Source organism: Nelusetta ayraudi, unplaced genomic scaffold (genome assembly GCF_046127955.1).
Source record: "Nelusetta ayraudi isolate G7.1 ecotype Tasmania unplaced genomic scaffold, CSIRO-AGI_Nayr_v1 ptg000042l, whole genome shotgun sequence".
Classification (NCBI taxonomy): domain Eukaryota; kingdom Metazoa; phylum Chordata; class Actinopteri; order Tetraodontiformes; family Monacanthidae; genus Nelusetta; species Nelusetta ayraudi.
In genome coordinates, this window is record NW_027466092.1 from 8,462,624 (window position 1) to 8,483,037 (window position 20,414).

Here is a 20,414-nt window from a genome sequence, read left to right on the forward strand (position 1 = left end):
CTGCATGTGGTTTGTGTTTGTGTATCTGACAGTGGCTGGCCCCTGTCGCTCGCTCGCGCTCTCTCTCTCTCTCTCTCTCTCTCTCTCTCTCTCTCTCTCTCTCCTGTCTGGGCCAATCGCGAGCCCTCCTCCTCATTCGCCAGCTATCAAAGCACCGACCCCAGTGATGAACGCACAAACACACACACGCAAACACAATGAGACATTCACTACACACACACTACTTCTTTTGTGTCTTGCTCTAAAGAGGAGCCAGATGCGAAGTAGCACATGCTTGATTTCGTCAAACGTGTGTGTGTGTGTGTGTGTGTGTGTGTGTGTGTGTGTGTGTGTGTGTTGTCTGTGTATGTGCGTGTGTGTGTGCCCATTCCTTTGTGTGTGCCTCTGTAGGTTTTCCTTTGTTCCTGGCTGTTTCCGTAACAGTACACGTGTTTCTGTGAGTGTGAGTATTACACACGCTCACACGGAGAGCTGCGTGTGTGTGTGTGTGTCTGTGTGACTCCTGGCTCTCCCGTCTGGTCTGAGCCACCAGCCTCTCTTGGGTTTTGTGGCGCTGACTCAGCTGATCGGGGAGGCAGGTATCAGGGTGTCTGTTTCAAATATAGTCCTCTCTGTGTACTTTTTCTTTTTTTTGCTTGCTGTCCAGACATCCAGTCAACAAGTTTGTGTGTGTGTGTGTGTGTGTGTGTGTGTCTGTGTGTGTTGTGTACTCGTATATGTTGGCAGCCGTGTCCGAGAAAAGTATTCACCGTATAGATGGTCAGTAATTTTGCCAGGGGACTGAGAGGATGTGTGTGCAGCAGGAAAGGGGGCCGGTGTGTTTGCAATAATGTATTGACCTTGTCTCCTATTGCCAGTTCCCAGAAGGCGATGAATAAATAAAGGCGTGATGCCTCCGCCGCCTGAATGCGTTGGCTCCTCGCAGGACAGAATGACACCAGAAATGCACACACTCACCCACATTTTCTTAAAAAGGACATCTGCCTCTCTGTTTGCTGCACTGTTTGCACAGTGGAATGGTGTTGGTTTCCTGTGATATGCTCGACCCCGGAATTCTGCTCCTGCATTCACATTCCTGGCATGGGAATTCATGGGCATGTTTTAAAGGGATAGATGGAACAGTTTGGCCAATTCACCCATCGACATCATCCCTATACCAGCGGTTACCTTCTCTTTAATTGAGATCCGGGGGCCAGGTCTCCCTTCCTCAAAACTCATCAAATACGCCAATCCAACAACTCCAAAACACTCTGACGGACAAGTTAAGACCACCACGCTTGAATCGTTCTTACCACTCTGAAAAGAATTCCTCTTATAGTTATTATCAGGATAGCCTTACTGTGTTTCCAATTCTGTGTCCTATGTTCCATGTCCTGTTTTTTGTTCCCTTGCTTTTGACTGCATTACATCACAGTCAAAGACATCAATGAAGACCCCATCACAGCTCTCATTAAGACCATCATAAAACACATGATACTGTTGTTATCTTTTGAGGATTTATTCATATTTCAATTCAGTGAGACACAGACGTACTTTGAGCTCTGTCTGACATGTTTTTTTTCTGCATTTTACAGCTGAATTTCTGTAACGCTATTCCAAGAAATAAGATGTTATTGTATTTTATTTTGAAGAAATTTGACGTGTTGCATTGAAACTCTGATGCAGGCTTACAGGTTTGAGATTGTGATGATTTAAGTGGCTGGTAAATTCTTTCTCACCTTGTCCTCCCACACACACACACACACGCACACACGCTCATACTAGGAATAGGAGTGACTTTTTGAGGTCAGGGTGACAGACGTCAAAGCCAAGTTGGTCAATTTCAGACTTGTACTTAGATGTGCTGGCAGTTTTACAAGGCTGTGTTATATATGAGCCATTTTTACACAAGTCATTTTCACAACCTAACCTGCCCCGTGTCTGTGACGGGGTCTAGTAAAAACGAAATAAGATATAGCTACAGCTTAAAAAATCTTCTAAACACACCAAAGAGCATGCATATTACACCATAACTACACATTTGTCTTCTATTATTGTCATTTACAATGCCGAAGGAAGTGATCACTTTGAAATGTGTTTGATCCGGTTATTTATATTTTGTTTCCACTTTCTGAGCAGGTTTCAGTTTTGAGATTGTTCTCACTGTCCTAATTTGAAGGGCACATTTGAATTGTTATTCTCACCAGGCTTTCAGCTACCTGTATTTCTCACAGTCCATTTCCTTTTCACGTCTATGCCGTCAGGCGAGTATTTGGTTTCTCACGGGAGTAGACAGCTAAGCTCAGATTTCTTGATAATTTGCTGCTGTCAGCAGGTATACATTTGTTTAATCAGTGCGTATACAGCAACAGCTTTACCTACATCACTAAGTTAACATGAGACGTTGACTGTAAAAGAGAATGAAATGACACAAATAGAGGACGTGTGGCACTGCAGATTGCAAAAGAGACCAAAAAAATAAAGGAGGTACTGAGAGTTGAGACCATATGGATATGTGGGAGAAAAAGGGAGAGGAGAACTAATTAAAGAAAGTAACATTTTTTGCGGGGCGTCAAATTCCACAAGGAGTAGTAATCCCAGGTGTGGCAGGGGACGAGGGAATAAAGAGGAGACAAGCGAAGGAAACTAGGTCCCCATATACCATATGTTCTTCCTCCACTTCACATCTACTTCCTCTCATTCTACTTTGTTCCTTTGGCTTACACTTGTCACCCACTGTCGTATCAGCGATGGCCCTGCAGGTTAAATAGGCTGAGATTAAGTGGGCTTGGTGTTGCAGTGTAGCCATTGTTTGTGTGTGATTTTGCATGAAATGCACCACAGCTTCCGCAAAGGTCAAATTGGAATGTCAATTTCCTTCTGTGGACATGTTTTGGCTCACTGTTTGTCCTGCATTCTTTTGTTCTTTGTTTACACCAGTCATTATTTGAACATATGTCCGTGCATACTTTTTTTTGGCGGGGGGGCGGGGGGGCAGCTTTGTGCAGTTTGGAGTAAAGTACAAATCTTTCACACTTTTTTTATTTTTTTTATTCTCCAAATAATTTTGCGCAGGACCAGATCATGTGTTGAGAACGTCGTTGCCTAAAAATAGCATCCAAACTCGCTCACCCTTCACTCGCTGCATTTCCAGCGCCGACCGGATAGACCCCCCCGCCTCCACACCCCTCGGATGCCTGCACCCCGTCATGATAGCGAGCTGCTCCCACTGTGCATTCCACTCGGAGGAATGAGACAACTCCCCTGGAAATTAGAGGGGCTGCTCATTGTGTTCTGCCAGACAAAGGCAGTTGGCAAACAGAGTAAATCGTCCTCCGACCAGTGGTTATTTGAGCTTAGTTGGCTATGGCAAGCGAGAAACAACTGCTGCTGCTGCCGCCTTTGCTGCGACCACCACCTTGTCACCAGGTTGGAGTGCCTCAAGGCTTAATCCTTGGGCCCTACTTTGGTCTTTTTTCTTTTTTTTCCCCGCTCTCTCCATGGTGACACGTATGCATTGGTGTGTGCACGTATTTCATACGTGCGCCCATGTGTGGGCCCTCAGGCTATTGTCAGGCAGATTTTAGGAGCTGATGTGATGTTAGCCCGGCTGTCTACGTCCACCTACGTGTTTCTGCTCACTTGAAAGAGGTGGGAAGAAGGAGAGACGGGAGTCAGAGGGGATGTAACATTGGGGGTTGCAACAGAGGAGTGGAGCAACAAATTCCCAAACATGCATGAAATCTGGCCGCAGGAGGATGCAAGCCCAGCAAGATTCATTCCAAAGATATCAGACCCACCACCACCACCCCACTCTCTCTCTCTCCTTCCCCTCCTCCACCCACAGCCCCCCATCACTACCTACTCCCCCCTTCCCATGGTGCCTTAAGTGAAGGGATAATCTGTGGAGGAATTCCAAGAAGCAGGAATCCAGGGATTATCCAGAAAGGAGAATGGAAGATGATGGAATATTTAAGGTTTTACCTGAAATGATTGCCAGAGCTTTGGGTTTTAAGGGTTTGAATTTGTGACAGAATGAGCAAAAGGAAAAAAAAAAAAAAACTGAACTACTAAATATGATGTCGGATGGTGGTGCTCTACTTTCTGTTGTCATGCTGAATGTTATGTATATATACATATATATGTATATATATATATATATATATATATATATATATATATATATATATATATATATATGTATATGAATATATATATATATGAATATATATATACATATATGTATATATATATATATATATATATATATATATATACATATATATGTATATGAATATATATATATATATATATATATATATATATATATATATATATATATATATATATACATATATATATATATATATATATATGAATATATATAATTTATTTATTTTAATCAAAACATAACTGATACAACAGTATCTTTATTTATTGCATTTGTTTTATAGTTAATTGCTTACATTTAAAACAAGAAAGACTGTCGCCAGAAGTCTTCACCTCATTGATGTGCCAAAAGTGGTTAAAAGTCCTGGGGACCCTCCTCTTCGTCATTTTACCTTCTTCCCCTTGGAAATATCTTTCGTGAATACAGCATCAATTTTCTCTGTTACGCAGATAACACCCAGCTCTACCTCTCCAGTAAACCTACTTACAACCTCCCACCCTCCTCCCTTACCGACTGCCTAACTGAAATCAAACCCAGGTTTTCTTCACACTTTCTCAATCTAAACAATGAGAAAACTGAGGCTCCTCCATACCTGTCTGCCCTCCTCCATGTTTTTTGTTTTGTTTTTTAATGATTGTATTGTTGTACGGCGCCCTTGAGTGCTAGAAAGGCGCCTTTAAATAAAATTTAGATATTATTATCTAATCTCTATCTATTATCTATTATTATTATTATTATTATTATTATTATTATTATTATTATTATTATTATCAAAAGCCAATTGTTTCTCAGATGATTCCATTAATTATCCAATGGTCGCCTGTTAAGATAAATTGTCAAAATGTGTTACAGGGTTAACACCTCCTCCTACTCCTTTTGCAACATGTCTGGTCCACGTACATGAAAACACCAAATGCTTCACAATACATGTAATCTGGCAACAGTGTGCTGTTTAAATGGTTTCACTCAGTCTGTTATTGAAAACGAGCTGCGTCTCTGAGGCTTAGCTCCTCCTGTCCTGCTGTTGATAAACAAGCTTTAGCTTTTAATTGAGACAATGTCTGATATTGCAGCCTCTTACATCATGTTGGTATCTTATTTATGAATTTTATCAAGCCGTTTGTTACTTGAAATATTTCAGCGTAGGTGTATGTTTGTTTGTTTTTTTTCTCTCTCTTTTTCAGATGTACAAATAGGACATAGGGTTTATGCCTTGTCTGGTAAATATCATGGCAAGAGCTCGTCACTCTGTGATTGGACAGGGCATTGAGCCATGCTTATCTTTGTGAGCTTGTTTTCATGTGTACCAGGAAGATTACATCAGACTCTGTAGCCTCAACTGCCCATGTTTATTCTCTGCCACATTGCCTCACGTCTTTGTCGTTTATGAATATTTTGGCTGCGTCTTAAGTCATTTCTTTGTTCACTTAAGCACGTGTCATATTACTTACCATGGTCACATATTTGGAGGACTGGAGCATCCTTTTCCTATTCAAGAAATCCCACTGCATGATTCAAATGCAAATGTGTGGAATTTAGGTCATTAGTGTTTTGAGACGCAAACAAGCATTTGCTGCAATATCCTGCCATATGGTCTTGCTGTAGTTTTTAGCCCTAATAAGATTTTTCAAGGGATAAAAAATTGTAACAATTCCATATTTTGCAAAAATGAATTTTGCCATTGTTCTCTCACAATAACGTGCCCGACACATAGCAGTCAATAAACTCCCCCAGAAATTAGAACGTCCATCCCCTCTGACTTTTGATTGTTCTACTTTTCAACAAAATACATACTGAAATACGGCGACACGGTAGTGCCGTGGTTAGCACTGTCACGTCACAGCAAGAAGGTCGCAAGGTTCAGTTTCAAAGTCTGAGGCTTTTTCTCTGTGTGGAGTTTGCATCTTCTTGCTGTGTCTGTGTGGGTTCTCTGCACATACTCCAGCTTTGCTCACTTTTCAGGTTCAGGCAAAATCTTACCCAGCTCACCCATATATTAGCAGCACACACACACACACACACACACACACACACACACACACACACACACACACACATGCTTACCAGTAGTAACAAAGACAATATCTGTTTGTGAGTGTGTATGCACGCTTGCGGGTGTGTGTGTGTGTGTGTGTGTGTGTGTGTACGTACGTGTACTTTCGCACTAATAGATTATCGATGCACTGCCGGGTCGGTTGGATACAGCAGACAGTGGAAATGGGCCTGGACTCCCTCGAGGAAACAAGATATCTCATACACACACAAACATGTGGGGCACACACACTAACACACAGCCATGGACGCATTGCGACTTCATAGAAACGAAGCCGTCGCGCACGGGACTTTAAAAGGCATCTTTCACACGTGCACACTCGCAGAAACGAACACACACTGGCGCTTAAGGACAATTAGACACAGCACACACCTGCTGGGCAGACAGAGATGAGCTTCATTCTGCCGCGTGCAAAGATGAAAGTGGGGAGGGAAAGGAGCGACAGGCAGGAAGGAGAGGAGGGGAAGGAGGAGGGCTTCAGAGGAGATGAGGAAGAGGAGTTGTCAGAGAAGAGATTGGGACGGGCAGGGAGGTAGAGGACAAAGAAAGTGAGCAGGCGACGAAGAGGAGCGGGAGGAGGAGGAGCAGCAGCGGGAGAAGGCGTGCACACTTCCACATCTCCTGTCTTCTAGTTTTTCTTTGTGAACAGATGGGTATCGGTGTCAGATTGTTAGAAAAGCCAAAGCGAAGAGCTGAACAGAAATCTGCCAACAGCATGGGCACATTGGGAGCACGGAGGAGTGCAAAGTATCGTGTCTTTCCAGTGAGGTGGGGCTGGTCCAACTGTTCCACTTCCACAGTCTAATTGTTGCAGTGCAGGGACTGTTAGTTCGAAAGTGAGCCCAAATGAGCACATTTTCATTCTGTCCTTCAGGACAAAGAGATTGATATAAGGAGAGAGGGGGTGGGAGAGGGAGAGGTGAGGGAGAGGTTCTGGCCACATGGCGAATGAGATAAACGGTGGGAAGACAGATAAGGCGGGATAAAGAAACAGAGGATGAGACAGAGGTGAAAAAAAGAAGGCATCAAACTCACAATCCCTGTGGGTCTCCGCTCACGCAAGGGTGGAGGGCAAACCAAGGCATGGCGGAGAATTCAAATGCTGGGAGTCAGCGGGTTCATCGGCAATCCGCGCTGAATCCGCCGCATCCAGGTCCTTCTGGAGCTCGGAGATGGAGACCTTTGTGGCAACTGGTGGTACATGTTTTCAGATGATTGAATTAAAAACAAAAAAAAAAACCACAGACACACACCTGGTATTTTCTTTAGCGACCACGAACGAGTGACCACAAACTCAACCTGAATTTATCTATGCTAATATTGGCATCCTTTCCATCTAGTCTTGACAAGGTGTTTGTCAAAAACTGATTTTATGACATTTTTCTTTTCAGTTCAGTCAGCAGGAAGGTTTTTCAGATGGCGTGAAGTCATGTAGGCAGGCTGAAATAGACATAACCACTGCACCGTTCTTCCAACCTTGCTAAAATCCAGTGTTTTTGCAGAGGGCTTTAGAATTGACAACGTATGTCAGAAATCTGATGTCTGAAAAAATCTTTATAGGACGGGTCCCGTAAGTTGATTTGCCATTGTAGATGACTCTTCGTTACCTGTTTGTTCTAACAATGACATGACACGATATTCCCAGGTGCAAATCAAATTGACTCTCAGACACATAGAATAACTATCACTTAAATTCCAATAATGCTTTTGCCTATCAAAGCACGACATGCAGATCAATCTCCTTGAAGCATTGTAGAATGGGCTTTAAGCGATTCAGCTCCACCCATTCTGTCATTGAAACTGGGTAACTGCTCCACTGTTACTATTATCGCTACTATTGCTACTCTACTATTCTCTCTTGTGGAAAGCACTTGCTGAAGTGAGGGCAAAGCAGCAGGAAGCAGGAAGGGTTTTTGACTGAGAAGGAGGTGGTGGTGCTGATGCTGGTGGTGGTGGTGGTGGTGGGTGTCGGGAGAGACAGCGCCTGAACCAGTGTTAATTGAACACAGCTGTACTCGTTAAACATTAATTGGCAATTAATCAGCTCAGACCCATCGCTGCCCCTCCACCCTCAAAACCCCAGTTGAGAGTAACTTGAATATATCTTGGAAGGAGGAAGAGAGAGAGAGTAAGAGAATAAAGTAAATTATTCACAGCAGCACAAGGAAGGCTTGTTCTCGCTCAGCCTCCCCTCTCCTTCTCTCCATCTTCCCACTCTTCCTCACTCGCCTTCTGTGCTCCATTCAGCTCTTTAATCTAGTTTTCTGCCTTTATCTCGGCTTCCTTCCCCTCTCCCTCCCGTTCCTGGTTCATCCAGGAGATGGAGGGAGAGTGAGTGAAAAAGAGAGATGTCACAGCGGGGAGGAAGTGCCACAGGGCTGGAAGGAAGGATGGAGGAGGTAGAGTAAGGCAGGAGCCCTTATGGTTCTGCAGGAAGCTAGTTGTGAAATAAACATTATAACAAAAAAAAAAAAAATTGAGGATGCTGTTGACATGTGGATACGATTTGCAACAGGCAGGTTTTTTTTAAAAGGGCTTTCAGGGAAACTGAAGCCGCCTCTGTTAGTTTCTACTGGGGATTTTACTTAACGAGAGCACACACAAATTGGAACTATATGTGTATCTCAAGTATCTCTGCTAAAGAGCTCTTGGAATATGTTTGTAAAGGGCTGAATAAAAACTGGCAAGATGATTGGCTCTATCTTCCTTCCATTACACTGAAGTGGACTGTTACTGCTGCAGATCTCTCAATGTCGAGGCTTCTCTGACCATGTGCATGGTGCTCTCAACTGGACAACTGGAAACCGCTTTTGTCATGTTATTCTTTGAATGGGAAAAAAGTCCACCCTGCTCTGATCGGTGTGAACACACCTTTTATGGAGGTTGGCCGAACGGCTGAAATCCGAGCAACCCGGCTGCCATGCAAGGTCAGTGTGTGCAAAGGCTAACGCTAAACAACACAATCTCACCGCGTCGCTCTGGCGCTTTGCCCTGTCCCTGTTTGATCCCTGCACTGTGTGTTATAACACACCCGAGCAGTCGTCACTCTCTTACCTCTCGTCCTATCAGCAGCTCGTTGCGCGGAAATGACAGGTTTAAGCATAGTGCATAAATCCAGCCAGAGACAACCGAGCCGAAAGGCCTCAAGGGACCAACAACACGCCCAGTCACACCTCAAGGCAAAAGGTTTTAATAGTGGCACGGGTGTCATAAAAGGCATGTTAAAAAATATTTGGATGAACACACACACACACACTCACATCTTTGTGGTGTTGCATTTAGTTGAGCAAGTAAAAAGTAGTTAGTTCTATAAAGGAAGCATAAAAATAAACGTACTCCCTGACCACTACCAGCAAGACAGCAGTGTGGAAAATGTTTGCAGGTAGGACCAAAGCTGAGAGGAAGGTTCTTCAAATATAATGTACTTCGAGAGCAACCTCTAAAATAAGAAGTTTGTATCCAGTGTGCGCGGCCGCCGGCCCTTTGTGTTGCCGGTATTCCAGGACAAACTGTGTGCGCTCTCTAAACTTGGTCTATCCTGAAGATCTGGTGCGTCGGGTTTTTCGTCTCAGTGCCGCCGGCTCTTATGTAACAGTAGAGATTACAGCAACCAGGATAACTTGCAGTGGCCCCGCTGACACACATTCTTTCTCTCTCACTTTCCCTGGCTCTGCCATTGTCTCAATCTGTTTGTTTGCTCTGCGCCTAAAACTCAACCACTTCCACCCCATTGGATTGAACGCTCTCTTTAAAAGCTTTGTTTCCTCTTGTCTATTCTCATTATTCATCGTTTCTTCCTTTCACTGCACTCTCTTTTTTTTTTTTATCTCCGTCACTTTGGCTGCATCCCAAAATTCCCAGCTCTGCCTCTGCATCTCTGCCTCTCTTTGTCCTGTCCTCTGTCAGTTATCGTCCACAGTATCTGCTCTCGGCATCGTAGCCTCCTTTATCCCCCTCTCTTTCCATCTGGGCTCCAGCTCAGATATTACAAATGCTACTGCAAGCTGGCTTTGGGCCAAATCAGCAAGGCGATAAATCAATACAGCAAGAAAATTATGTAACAGGCCACCATATTGACCCGCCTTCTGCACCTGCACTGGGTGCTTTCCTCCTTTGCCCCTTGTTTTAATGTCATTGACTCACCTTGTTGTGCCTCCCGTCGGCTGCCTTTTGGCCCCATTTAAGAGCAATAATTTGAAGGTTTTTTATTTGGATATTTACTTGTCTCATGCTGAGGAAAAAAATAATAACCTGAGAAATCGGGAAACTGACAGAAAAAAAATCCAAAAATGTGGTGGTAAGAAACAGGTCGGCAGTCAAGTTGTATGTACTCTAGTGACATTTGCCATTATTTCTTCACATTAGTATTTCATGGTTAGAATCACAGGCCTGCTTAAATCAAATGGGTAAAGATTTATGAAAGAATGGCAGTCGGCAAAAGAAATATCTCAATCTATTTCTTCAATGATGTCCAAAATGCCTTCTTGCTCGATGAAACTGGAGCCTGATATGCATGAGGAAAAAAAGTTTCCTGATATTCTATTATCAGTGACTAGTTCACTATGATAAAGTCCTGTGGACACGCTTTCTTTGACTGCATGGAAACTGTCTTGGCACAGATTTTTTTTTAAGATATCTTCCACATGAAAATGGTCCAGAAAACCTGGGAGGAAGGGACACCAGGAAAGACCACCAGATTGCATAATTTTGAATCTTTAATAAGTAGATGTACACACAGAACAAACCGCCTTGCAATACATCGATTTAAAACATTTACCATTCTGCATTGGTCTCCCTAATTGGTCATAGTGCACACATACATTTTTGCTGCTGCTGTTCTCAGAGGAAAGGTTTCTACATTTGACCAGGCACCTTGCAAAATGTGCGCGTTCCACGCTATTCAGCAAGAGGTGCATTGAAATTAACCTTTTTTCCTAGTGCATTAAACTCCTAAGTTTACAGAATCTCTTCTTGGCTCAGTCCTGTCTGCTTGCCTTTACAGTTTAGTCATGCACTCTGCGGCCGTGGCTCCCAGTGCCCTGGATTCTTTATGGAGCCAGGGCTATGTGAGGAGGAGTGGAGGGGGGGAGTCTATAGGAGTCACTGAGTGCAGCAGCAGTACCTATATTTCCTCCAGCCTATGCCCTGGTCAGAGAGTGCAGTGGCTCCATGCTGTATTTTCCATACCGTCACCCCTAACCACCTTCTCTCCCAGCTTCCTGACTGTACTTTTCCCCTCTACTCTGGAATTTCATCCTTCAGCACGTGGCTAGCAATCAAGAGGGCACTCTGTGTGTGTGTGTGTGTGTGTGTGTGGGGGGGGGGGGTGTATGTGTGTGTCTGGCCACTAGTACAACCTATAGGAAACATCTCCAGATGAAAAAAAGGAACATGAAGCATTAGAAAAATGTGGCTACTATTTGTTCCAGTGGCCCAGCCTGAAAGCCCTGCAGAATGCTGCCGAACAGACATTGTGTGTTTTCCAACATCCGCTCGGTGTAAATACTGAACGTTTTGTCCTAGCACATTCGATGACATACATTGAGAAGCATATTTCCGAGGAGACATTAGTCTACAGCCTTTTACATTTCAAAACATTTGTGTGCTGTTTTATGAAACGTGCAGATTTTGAACACTCGGGTTGCATTTGTCTGTATTTGTTTTGTTCGGAATGTTGTTAAAGGACCATCAAGGAAGACATATTAAATCCATAATTTGTGTATTGATTGGCAGTTTCCAAAAAATTTCTAGCCCCGACAAATTGAATTGGCAAAATTCATAATAAAGCAATTGTTGACCAAATTATCAGTAGCAGACGATTAAATTATGACATCAGCTTCCTGGTCTGAATAGTTATATTTGTACTGTACTTCATTCCTTTATTGAGTCTTCCATACTCATTTCACAATTGGTCAAGTGGAAGTCATCTCAGTGTCACATTGATGTTTAATTTAATTTTAATAAAATAAATTCTGAACTGAAATTGGAGAATAAGTTCAACCCATGCATTAAACTAATAGAGGCAAAATATGGAAATGAAGGTTTGTACTTCTTTCTTCTGAATAGTGAACCTGCAATCAACTCTGCTGCAACATGTCACTTTGCTCCTCTTAAAACTTTCATCACTCGCACGTTATTCCCTCTGCAAACACGTCGGCATCATAAACTCATATGTTGCAACCGCCGAGTTCCATAACCGCCGATCGAAGGTTATCTGCATCAGCATCGATTTGTTTGTTTTTATCATTAGCACGCGTCCTGCGGGTCAAAGCTTGTTTCCGTCAGACTTACATCACGCTAATAAAAGGGGAGAAATCAAGGTAGAGAGTGAACAGAGGCTCCTTCTGCTCTCCAATCCCATCTGTTTGACACACAGAGGAAGGGAGGGAGGGGAGGGGAGTGGAAGAGAGAGGGAGGGCTGCTAGACGAATGAGAACGAGGCCAGATCAGGCTGAGGCAGGGGTGGGGGAAGAGCTGTTTAGAGAAAGGCAGGGAGTGAAAAAAAAAAATCAGAGGGAGGCAGGCTGGGGGGTTGGGCTTCGAGCCTGTGCATGTGTGTGTGTGTGTGTGTGAGAGAGAGAGAGAGAGAGAGAGAGGGGAAGAGAAAAAGCTGCAAGCAAATGTGTGTTGTGTATGTGTGTATGTCTGCATGTGTGTGTGTGTGTGTTTGTGCACGCGTGTGCTCTCTCTCTCTCTCTCTCTCTCTCTCTCTCTCCCTCAGTTCCTTTCCTTTCTTTGTCTGACTACAGAGTGAGAAAAAAGCAAGGCAGAATTTAGAAATACAGACAGAGGGCAAGGAAGAGCAATAAGGCTGAGAGGAAGACAGGATCAAACATAAGGGTGACTTTTTGTTTCCAGCAAGACAGAGAAAAAACAGATAATGAGGAAAATAAATTGTGAAAATAATATATAAATATATTATGTACATATATTCAAGTTGTAAAAAATAGAGAGAGACAGACAGACTGAAAATCAGCAAGGACAAGATTGTGACTACAGTGTCACATTCAGGAGCAGTGTGTGTGTGTGTGTGTGTGTGTGTGTGTGTGTGTGCGTGCGTGCGTGCGTGTGTGCGTGTGTGCTGGCTCACTGAGCATGTGTGCGTGCGTGCGCCGAGGAGGTGGGGGGAAGGAGGCAGCCTGTGCAATTTAAAGGGAAAATACAAGGCACACAAAGCTGGGAGCGCAGGCAGGCAGGCAGGCAGGCAGGCAGCAGGAAAAAGGCAAGGCGAGGAGGAGCAGGCAGCAGCAGGAATCTGCTGAGCTGGCTTGACGCTTCCACAGAACCAGCTTTTGGATTTTACACCCGGCGAGCAGAACCCGAACCGAGCCCCGACATCCACGGTAAGAGAACCCACTCGAGCCCAACGATCCCTCAGCTGTTCGGGGGCGCTGCGGACAAAAGCAGGAGAAAGTTGCCGGAGATGGAGCGGAGCTAGAAGCTAAAAGCTAAAGGCTAAGGCTAAAAAAAAAAAAAGGCGTTTGGAATGCAGCAACAAAGGGAGCTTGTATGCTCCAGCTGGGACTGTGTGCGTGTCTCTTTGTGTTTATGTCACGGGGCTTCCCAAACTTTTGCATGTGAAGGATGCCCCCAAAAATAGACACGCACCGGGGCTGCAGAGCCCCTTTTGGTAAAAGAATGGTCCCGCGGCTGATTGTGTGTGTAGCGGCGGGGGAGGTGGACGGAGGAGTCGGTGCCCCAGCTGGTCGAACCGTGTTGTACAGTGATACACACGCTGATAGAAGCAGGGGCATAGATATATATGTATGTATATAGAGAGAGAATAGACAGAAGTGTGAGCGGTTGTCATTTGTTGCCGGCAGACAAAGGGAGCTGGAATCAGGAGGAGTGTTGAGGGTCCCGGCGTGTGAGTTTAAAAGGCAGAAGGGGCTCCTGACAGAGCAGGGCGGTTTAAATACCCCGGCCGCACGGCTCGGCAGCCAGCTGGCTCGCCGGTGCGGAAACAAAACGCGCAAGTCTCTTCTTCTTTTTCTTTTTTTTTTTTTAACCCTGTCTTTGTCTCGGTTTTCTTTTATATTTATTACTGGCCCTAAGCACCACTGTCAACCTTGCTCTTTCTCATCCCCGCTCACCTCTCTGGCTCTCGGCCGATTTAAATGGCACGTCACACAATAGCTTCTCATTCTCTCTCTCTCACTCTCTCTCTTTCTCCTCGTGTTCCTGCTTTACGACAGTTGTTGTTTCTCCCCCCTTTTTAATTTCACCTCTGTAAATCAGACGGGTGACAGCCATGAACTTGGCTGTCTTGTCTTGTGACTTCGCAGCCTTCGACATCAGTTCGCTAATGCGTTTACATTTTACCGTGCACTTATTGCTTTAAAACACAAATATACACATTCACACGCACTCGAGTTCATCAAGTGTGTTGTCGTGCAGTCTATTTCTTGGTGTGTGTGTGTGTGTGTGTGTGTGTGTGTGTGTGTGTGTGTGTGTGTGTGTGTGTGTGTGTGTGTGTGTGTGTGGTAGTAGTAGTAGTAGTAGTAGTAGTAGTATCATGGTCGTAGCAACATTGTGAGTGTGAGAAACGAAACACTTGTGCCGGCGTCTGCCTGAAGTGTGTGTGTGTGTGTGTGTGTGTGTGTGTGTGTGTGTGTGTGTGTGTGTGTGTGTGCGTGTGCGTGCGCGCTCCCCTTTTCTAATTAGTCTGCGCCTCCTCATATGTTTGAACCAATACAAACATTCCTAGAATAAACTAAAAAGACATCTCACGAGCACTACTGTAAACTGATCCCTGCAGTACTCCTCCTCTTCCTCCTCCTCCTTTTCCTCCTCACGCACGTGAGCTGCTACCCAGGCTTGGAAAAGAAAAAAAAAAAGACTATTCCATTTGCCACCCCCACCCTTCCTGTTCCCCCCTTCCTCAGGGAATTTTCCCCCTTTCTCTCGTTTTATTAGTTCATTACCAGCGGAAGTAGAACATCCTCTGCTCCTCTCAAGCGTCTTTCTTTCTGTTGCATATCCCTCCACCACTTCCTGTCCTGCAGAGATTATCCAATAGTGGCATGCCTGGCACGGTTCAGCCGGGGTCGTTCACTCTTGGCCGGAATACATCATCGCGGCTCACTCAATACCTGACATAGCTCCGCGATTAGGAAATACTGTATTCAGGGCTCAGGCAGAGCTAATTCTGAGCTAATCTGTTTATATATGGCACTGCCGGTTCCCATGCTCAGCAAACATAATGGAGAATAACCGGAGCACACGGGTCAATATTAACGTTACCTTAGGGTATTTCAGAGCTGTCAATGGAAGGATTGTTGTACTTTGCATATCTCGTGTCCCTGAGTTCATTGAGTTTTTGCCACTGGTTTGTCTTTTGTTTCTCAACAAGTCAAGTTTAGGTGTGAACAAAGAGTTGTATTCTGGGGAAAAAAAAATGCATGTCCAGTTTATGCAGAAATAGCAGTTATTTCCTGCACAACAAGGATAACAACCACAGAAATAGTTGCCTTATAGCAGTCGTTGGTTGAAGGGAACTGACCCGTCGTAGCTATTTGTGTATTATCATTGTTCTAATTATTTGCTTTCTATTTTATTTTATTTTACTTGACCCATGGTGATAGTTGATTCTGGCTACTGTCTGTGTAGCAACAAGCCATTTCCTGCACTGAGAGCCACTGGGACACCACCCAAATCTCCCAGCCCTGTCTGTCACCCACCACGCTCCCATTTTCCTCTGCAGATGTGCACACACACACACACACACACACACACACACACACAGGGGGGTGGGGGTGATTTTGTGATTGAATTTGTGTGTATTAGTGTTGTTCTCGTCGGACTACCCCTCCTCAGCCTGGGGGTAGTCCCCCCCCCCCCTTTCACAGACCCCTCCACTGCACACACACACACACACACACACGGCTGAAGGGGGGAGATTGTGCATTCATTGGAATGGAGGGTTGCGATGGCAGGGGAGTGGGGGTGTGTGTGTGTGTGTGGGGGGGGGGGGGTGATTGAGTGTGCTGCCTTGAGGAGAAAAAAGGGAGACAGAGAGGAGGAGTGAGGCGGGGGAGGGGTAGGCTGCCTTGTGTTTAAAAACAAGGAGAAAAAGGGGGGATGTAGGGGGGAGAGCAGACAGGGAGAGGAGGAGGAGAGGGTTCAGGGGTGGAGGTGAGGGGGAGGCTGGCAGGCTGGCTGGCTGGCTGGCTGGCTGGCGCCGTGGCTGGCTTGCCTCTGTGGAGAGAGGGGCAGAGCGAGGCTATATAAAGCTCACGTTCACGTAATAATTTGAGATGCGGATGCAAATTAATGTTTGTTTGTAAACGTACTGCAGTGCGTGTTGCGTCAGCCAGCTAGCCAGCCGGTGTTTGTAATTTAGTTCAAAGCCCAGCGGTGCCACGTAGATCCTGGGCAACACCCTCTGTTAGCAAGGAGCTCATTTGAATTTTTTTTTAAAAAAGGCTAAAAGTTGTTGTTGTTTTTTTTTATTAAGCCTCAGATATTTTTTTTTGCACTAGCTAAGGTTGCAGAGGAGCCACACCAAAGACACGACGGTCGCTCTGTAGCTCGGTGTTCCTGCAAAAGCTGGATGTCGGAAAGCTTAAGCGACCGATGTGCATCATGTGTGCCAGAAAGCAGAAAAACACATGTCCATTTTCACATTCGCATGCTCCCACTTCAAACACGGCGCTCAGAGCCGATTGTGATCCAAATAAGCGATGGAGTGTGGAGTGATGTATTTGTTTTGGACACCACCGGGTGGCTTGTGCTAAAGTTACATCGCACTGGTGTCCAGTTGGATGTTTAGCTTGGAAGGCCGCACGTGAACTCTGTGTATCCTGTGGGTGGTACCAACTGGCCGGCATTGTCTGCAGGAGATGGCAAGGCCCAGGTGGTGCTTTAGTGGTCCTATATTTTGCATGTTTGAACCCTGCACGTGTTTGGAAGAGGACACTAAAAAAAAAGCCAGGGCGCTGGCGAGGCTCCGAGGGCGGGGGCGTCACTACCCAGGGAAAGCTATCAGAGTGATCAGTGCCCTGTCTGACATCAGAAATGGCTCATTGCCAGAAGTGCCTGATTTAGCACACACCTTCTGAAAAGTGAAGCGGAGCAAAGGAAGTGAAGGCTGCACGTTCTCCTCGTTTGTAGACCTTGTCAGAGAGAATATTTGCACCATACAGGACCATTTATTTGCGCATGCATGCAAATGCAACATTATTTGTTAGCTGATGGAAAGACACTTTTTGGGGTCCAGGATTTGGGCACTCTCTTTATAAGTTCCAGACACTATTACTAAGTGGTGCACACTTAGACGTCCATCACTGGAGACCTGCAGCCTCACAAGCACAATGCTGCCTCAACATCCTGGTCCGTGGTTTTATCCACGAGTGCGCAAGTGTTACATTCAAAAGTGCGATTTGGTAATGCACATAGGGATAAGGCTTAGATAGTTAATTCTATTATGCAGGGTCAAAGGGTTCGAGCAGATTAGCTTTAGCCTTGAAGCTCATATCCAGCACAGCACCTAGCACACAGGTAGCTGTGAACGATTAGCCGAAGGGTGAAACAAAGGCAGCAAGAGAGACGTAATGAAAGACAGACGGGGAGCCGAGGCAGTCGGTTGGAAGGTCAGGCACGTGCTGCAGCCTGGCTTCTTCCTTCTTCACACTGGCTGGTCCTCAACTGCAGTCAGTGAGGACGAGGAAAAACAGTCTTAAAAAAAAAAAATACGGATTGGAAAGAAGGAAAAAAAAGTTTGGACTGGAGGAGATAAATCAGGAAATGGGGGAGGAAACTGCTGAGGCATTTTTAAATCGGACACAAACACACGCCCTGCTGTTGGCAGGTAGTGTGCTGAATGTGCACATGGCTCCTTTTGTGTGATGGAAATAGGCCGGGGTTTGTTGATTTAAGCTAATGGTTTCCAGTTGTCTCAGTCAAGAGTGGGCTGTGCAACTAGCACTGAGGGGAGACCAGCTCAGTCCAGATCCATAGTGCACGCTCGCAGCCCAACGCGCTTTATCGGTGTCTTGTGTAAAAGGTGTATGCGCGGGGGGAATGTGTGCACGCGCGAGTTGATTGCCTCTTGTCGCGTGAACGAGACCTTCTTGTGTGACTGAGTTTATCGCCAATGGCTAAAAGTCAAACCCTGGTATGTTTTATGAGTTCTCTTGCATAATGTGTCCCGTGCGCTGCACAAGACTGCTGACTATACAACCAGGGCTGCTAACTTTCTCAAGGCTCGTGACCAAAGTAGGGACGGGTATCTCAATAAATGTGTAAATGTTTTCTAGTGGAAAGTCTGCACCAATCTCAATTTTCCTAATAGAAATGAAATGTTGTTTTCATTTTGTTCAAACTCTGGTTGGCAGAGCGAGAAGGCGGTTCTCTTGAGATCAAAGTGAAATGAGCGGCGGTGTTCCTGTTTAATTATTATGAGTCGCTCCGGGTGTTGGTGACCTATGCATCAAACGCCCGTGTGCTGAGTTGACAAAGGAGCGGCAAAGGGCCTCCAATGTCAACCACATGAAACGGCCTCGTAAGAACACAAATACGTCAAGTTGGCCTCTGCCCTGCGTTTTTACTGCACTCTGTAATTGTGCACGCAACAAATGAGCAGACAACGTAATGTTGTCGTTCCTACGTGTTCGTCTTAATCGTCTGTTTGTTTGTTTGTCTGGTGCACCTCATAAATGATGCAGCGGCGCCCAGCATTTTATTGTCTTTCCACTGGACGTTTACTTTTCCCTGTCTTGACGAGTGAAGCTGAGTGTCTCTGCTTTGCAAATATTACCGTCAATGCAGGTGTCTTTTTTTTTTTTTTTACTTGTTGATGTTGGTGTGTGGAGCCTTTTTTCGGGGGCTGGTTTTGCTTCCAGGTCAACACTGTCACACCTCATCGCACTGGTCGCACTGGTTTTCCCAGTTTACTTCAGAGCTGCACTCGTGGGATGACTTCTTAATTTCCTCTACTATGTTCTACCTTTCAATTTAATGGTCTCAAACACAGCAGGTAGGAAAATATGAACAGATTTTTTTTTTTTTTTTTTTTTAAAGAACAGCAAGTGGATTTCAAATTTTAAAGAATGATAATAATGGATATTGCAGTTAATTTCAACATTACAGCAACACTGTCTGCATAGAATTTATTAAGTATAAACCTGATCTTTATCAGCAGTTCCACATGACAACCCGAACAACCCTGTGATCTAAATTTCTGCACAATAAGCACTGGTGAACAGCTGATGAACCACATGTGATGGAACGACGCACAGAACAGACTCGGGTCAAGATGTATACACACACGCGTGCGCGCGCACGCACACACACACACACACACACACACACAAACACGACGGCTTCAACTTGTGTGCCCCCACAGTGACCTCAGTCGATCCCTGTGATTTACTTACAGTAATGCATTAACCTGATTACATGTCCAAGGAGAGGGTGGGTTCGTTAAAGGGAGGAAGATTGAGGTGCCTCTCTGTGTTTGAAAGGCCGTCTTGCTGCATCTATTAAGACTAGTTCTAGATGATCATTATGCCACTGCTCTGTTTCCTTTTCCCTTTTCTTCCTCCCTGGATCGGTCTCCTGCATTACATGGCCGTGTCTCTTTAACCCACTTCCACACTGAACCCTGACCCGTCTCGCTTGTGTAACTTCCATGATAACACAGCTCTAGTGTGTGTGCGCACGCGCGTACATTTGTCCCACAGTATCTCTCGCTCCACTTCCTGTCAATGTGCGAGTCAAAAATCAACGCTGAGGCAAACAAGGCCTTTTGCGCGTTACGCTTTAGTTCCACGCCTTTCACATGGCTTCATTTCTAGCTTAATTTCGAATGTAGTCGACACGAAATGAGGTGAAATTCTAATTAGTGCAACACAGACATGACTTCATCAAACCCTGAATTCTAATAGAAAACAAATTGTCAAACAAAGAAACTTCTAACATAGTTCTGCATCTAGCCTGTTGATGAACTCCTGCAAGGTGTGAAAAGTTCATCCTTTGCGTTTCGTTACGTTTTTCAGATAGTGTGTGCGCCAAAGCACACAGTTCTAGAAAAAAACAACCCTTTGTGATGTCACAAAGGGCACCTCTCCCAGGTTAGTGACAACACCCCTGTCCACTCTCTGCTTCTGCGGCAGTTTTAGCAGGATGCTACAGCCAGGGGGCTGTCTGGGGGCTGATGTGATAGATCGGGAAATGTGGATGATATTGAACGTTTCAACTCAGGTTGGTGCA

The 20,414-nt window shown here is 45.0% G+C and overlaps 1 protein-coding gene across 2 annotated transcripts in view; it reads left to right on the plus strand.

Moving 5' to 3' along the window:
- Positions 1–20,414, plus strand: part of kdm6ba (lysine (K)-specific demethylase 6B, a) — an 81,638-nt gene that overhangs the window by 21,369 nt on the left and 39,855 nt on the right. Inside the window, exon 1 of one of the 2 annotated variants that reach the window (XM_076034058.1) lies at positions 13,346–13,546. The exons of the other annotated variant lie outside the window; for it this stretch is intronic. The gene's annotated coding sequence lies outside the window, so the exon portion shown is untranslated. Of the gene's footprint in view, positions 1–13,345; positions 13,547–20,414 lie in introns of those variants that run through there. 2 annotated transcript variants of the gene reach the window in all.